Source organism: Lactuca sativa, chromosome 7 (genome assembly GCF_002870075.4).
Source record: "Lactuca sativa cultivar Salinas chromosome 7, Lsat_Salinas_v11, whole genome shotgun sequence".
Classification (NCBI taxonomy): domain Eukaryota; kingdom Viridiplantae; phylum Streptophyta; class Magnoliopsida; order Asterales; family Asteraceae; genus Lactuca; species Lactuca sativa.
In genome coordinates this window covers 123404659-123409799 of record NC_056629.2, presented here as the reverse complement: position 1 = coordinate 123409799, position 5141 = coordinate 123404659, and positions in this window count along the sequence as shown.

Below are 5141 nucleotides of genomic sequence, written 5' to 3'. Positions count from 1 at the left end.
AAAACACACATTTAGCTATCTATCGGATATTAGTTGTATATATAAACATGGTGTATAAACTAAGGTGTTATAGAGTTAACTCACTTAAAGTCTCTAAAACTGTACTAGCTTAATAAAATGGATTAAGCCCTTTTTTGGGAAATCTCTAGTTTTATCTACCAAAAATACTGACTTTGATAAGTAAGTTTTGTACTAGAATAACTGTGCGTTGACTCTATATCCTATGACCTGATCCATACCTGGTACCCTTATGATGACTTAATGTATACTAAGTATAGATATATATAGATTCGGGTACATAAGAGATTGGGTGACCTCGGTGGAAGCCCACATCCAATGGCAACAAGAATTATAGCGAAGAGCACACATCCTATTAGCTGTCGGAATCTACTAGCAGATATGTATCCTATAGTGTATACATTAGGGAATCATAAAGTTAGCATCATGATCCTAACAGTTAATTGTAGCCTTCTACCAAGGCATCTTCTGTTCTGAGTTAAAACTGACTGTTCCTTTGTCAAATGTAGTAGTATATTCTCCCTAGTTTATAACTATATCAACTAGGAAATAGATCAACTTCCAAGTGTTACCGACACTTTATGAAAGTCATCGGAGAAGTAAGTACACAGATGTCGTTTATAATGACCTGCGGATGTACTAATAACCTAAAAACATAATTGTTTTATTACGATCATAATGTAAAAGCTAGAACCCCTAATAAACGCTCTCAATGTAAAGAGATTGAGGGAACCCAACGCGACCCCAACAATTACTTGCAAGCTATGTAATTCACATTAGATTTGTATGATCACGTATACCCAATATAACTATCAATAATGCGTTAGTGATTCATTGGTATAATTAGATCATGTCTGTGTGTTATCATGCTATAGCAACCTAACTTGTTTGTTATGTTCTATTCTGGTATTGTTTGATTCTCTTTACTGTTTGTTCAATTCTGGTATTGATTCCTTGTGTGCTTCATTGTACTAGAAGTAATGAATAGCATTCTCCTAAACTATACCTATAATAGTTTACTAATGCTCTACTTGGACTGTTACTGAAATGACTCATCTCTCTACTAAGTTATGCTTTTACTTTAATAACGGAGCTTTGTATAACTATAAAGTAACATAACTTTAAAACGAGTTTGAAATGTGTTGACAACTTCTAAATAACATAAGTAACATTTTGAAGAATGTCTAACAACAAATATTTACACAATTATCATTGTGTTCAACCTGTATTCCCCCCCCCCACCCCTAAAACAATTAAAATAGTTAAATGATACATTACGGGGTATGAACTCACATGATGTGGGTGATTCAAACGGGTATGCGTGTAAGGATGAGAAGTTCCACGAATGAAGTCCCGAGACACAATAAGTCCTAAATGACATATAAGGACACATATTGACATGAATATAGTGTTTATAAACAACTATATGAAAGATAACACCTTCCGGGACTAGGAAAGACCTTTACCAAGTGTTGGAATCACATGTGATTCAACAAACGAAGGTAGAATGGCACTCCCATGAGTTTACTACCATGGGTTTACGGCCCAAGGGAGTTTACGGCCGTAAACTCATGGCTACTCATGTGTAAGTGCAAGTTTGAAGGATAAGGAATGATTTAGGGACCTTAGCTCTACCCTAGGATGAGGAAAAACCACATTCTTTGGAGTTTTTGAGGAGTTCACGGCCCAAATGAGTTTACAACCGTAAACTCATGGCCATTTATGTTTATTAGGGTCCTAAAGGTCAGAAGGAAGCATCCTAAATTCAAGTCTAAGCCTTAGGAAGTGTTTGTGGCATCAAAACACCCCTAACTTGAGTTTACAGCCCATGGACCACTTTGACAAGTGTTTGCGGCCGTAAACACCCATGGGTGTTGGTATTTTGGTTGCTTTGAGTCCTAAACACATCAAGGTAAAGTACTAGGCTAGTCTCTTGGATTAAGGAAGGCATTTAGGGCATTTTGGCACCTTAAAATGGAGTTCACGGCCCAAGAATATCCTTGGCCGTGAACTCACTTCTAGCCCTTGTTTCTTAATGATTTTGAGGTCTAAACACGTCATGGGTAGTCTCTAGGTTCAGTTCTAAGGTTTGGAGGGTCATTGGGCAAACTTTGGCCCTCAAATTTAGTGTTCACAGTCCAAGAAGATCTTGGGCCGTGAACACCATTTGCTTGGTGTTTTTGGCTAATTTTCATGTTATATAGGCATATATTACACTTTAATACATGCTAGGTTGATGTACTTACAATCCAGGGTGATCGGGTGAAGATCCTTGAGAGAGAAATTGGCTTTTCTCTAGTTGGAAATGTAACTAATGAATAAATATGGTTAAGAACCATATATATACCCCTAGGGTTTTTGGCAGAAAATATTTTATTCAGAAATTGAACTCTAATATCAACGAGTTTTGGAAAATCAAAGTTGCACAATACCCTAGTGCAACCTCTCTCCTGATATCTGTTTAAGTGTAAATCCTGAAATACTCAAACTTATCCCAAAAGTTTGAAAATTAGCATAACGGATTTGACTTCGATTGCTGTGGATGGTTTTACAGAATTAAAACTTTTGGGTTGTCACATAAGATAATTACACAGTGTAATTTAATTATAAATCAATAAGACTCTTGTGTCTTTACAAAGCTAGTGGGAGCGCAGTAACATTCCTAGTCTTATATTTAGTCGACACACAAATTCTTGGAATAAAGTTCTAGATAGATAAAATCATGGAAACTTAAAGGATTAAGTAAAATTACATTGATTGTCAAGGATATTAAAGAGCTTAAGATATAAGACTTTAAGAGATTTTATCTTGTCAAATACTACACGACATGATTTTGAGCACTACTCAAAATCCTAGTACAATGTTTTTGAACTAGTCATTATAATTCTATTTCATATGTTGCTGCAATTGGATTAATCATATATTTCATGATTATACATGAAGGCCAGGTAATTCGTGTGCATAGAGTATGTTGAATGATACCAGTGTAATCCGAGAAAAAGTCATGGTGTGACTTATAGGGACATTCGAAAGTAGTTGCGAGAACTAGATAAGTATTCTTAATCCATAGAGTATTTGAAATAAAGTTATGTTTAATGATGTTACATATGTGTTGAACTTCCAAATAGATTAAGATGACCCTCAATCACAATCGGGCGTGTACTCAATATGAATGAAGAGAAAGTTACATTGATAGTCTTTCCATCTAGATTTTAATGCCATAAAACCATTCTGTATAAGTGTTGTTGTACTATAAAGTAGTGTAACATAGTTTTAATTCATAATAAAACTATAAAAAAGCATGTTTTCTATATTGTTTATGTTTTCCAAGTTCTGTAATTGTACTCTTTGAAAACCCTATAAAAGTGAGTATGCCTGGCTCCACCAGCTTTAATTGTAAATCGTAATGTAATACTATAAATCGTATTATTGTAAAACCAGTACTTTGTATTCTTACTCTTTGGTTTAATTATTTATACACTAATCGTATTTGTTCATATCTTTTTGTGAGTTTTTATAACCATGCTATGACTAGTTGGCCTGATACGACGCTTTGTAGGCGCCAGAACTGTAACGACATTTGTCACTCATAGGCATACAAGCCCAAATGTAGCGAACAATATGAGTGTGGGATTGTTAATCCCATATAGTGATGGGTTTTGAGCATTACATCAATCCTATGGTGCACATGCAAACCCTAAAGCTTTGGATCTAGTTTATCTAGTTGTACATGCAATAAGCATCCAAAACTCATAAACCCTAGATCTAGCATACTATAATCAAAATTAACATATCAATAGGGTTAGGAATATTACCTTGATTCTTATGTAGCAATAATAATCACAAACCTCCTTGATCTTGACTTCTAAAAGCCTAGTGCCTCAAATGTTGCACCTCTAATGGACTCACAAACACCACTAGCAACAAGATGACTTAGGAGAAGGAGGAGGAGCCACAAAAATCGTCCAAGGTACTTCAAGAAAGGTTAGGGACAATTTTAGGTGCCTTTAGGGTTCCTTTTATAGTTAGGCTTCTAGGGTTATCAGGAAGGAAACCCTAATCCACTTGCTTAGTCCTTAGGTAGCCCAATGATCCTTCCATAAGGCCCCTTGGACGATTTCTATATGGACTCTCATACAGAATTCGTCCACTGCCTCCTTACGGATCCTAAGCCTAACATTGCAACAATCTTACAATTATAGTATCGGTCCCATTTATTTAATTAATCTCTTTTGACCACAAAATTAATTCAAGACTAATTCTTGATCAGTATTAATTAAACAATATGATTTCTCTTTTAATATATTATTCACATAATATATTAATAAATCATAATAAATCCTCTTTCTCCTTAATTCATCCTATCAGTTGCTAAGGTGAAGGCAACCTAAAAGGACCATACTCATAATCGGGTCAAGTACATACCAAAATAGTTATGGGGTTAGACACTTAATCCAACAGTCTCCCACATGGATAAGTCAAATAACTATTTTGTAAGTACGACTTCAGAACCTGATTAGCAATCATAGCTTTCAAAATCCGCTGTCTACTCTAATCTTATCAGTAACGCGTCCTTTAGATAAGGGATCATATATTCCTCCATTCTAGATATTGTATAGACATGAGACATGGATTATAATCATTCTCTCAGTCTATGTGTTTTTTCTCTTTATGATGACTGACAACAAACTACAATTGAACAAATCAAATTAGTCCAGGCTTGGCCAAGCGCTTAGGGTGTCATCACCAAATCATCGAGGGGCCCACAGATATCGCTTTTATCCACTTTGGGTAAAAGGAACAGATAAACTTTGACTCAAATGATCGCTTGTACCTACTCATCAAATCACAAACAACAATATGTTTAATAACACCAAGTTACTGGTGCGTTTACATGTTATCAATGTGCAACCGACTTGTAAGTTACATCTCACATGTCTCGGTTTCAATAAAATAAGATATTATCGTCTCACTAATCACCCTTGATAAAATCCATGAAGTGATTCAAGTGAGCGTGGGTTTAATCCAATACTCAAATCTTATTTCAAGAGCAATCACTAACACTGCATCAAACTTTTGCTATGTCTAAAATGTTTTAGATAATCTACAGTCAGATTCATGAT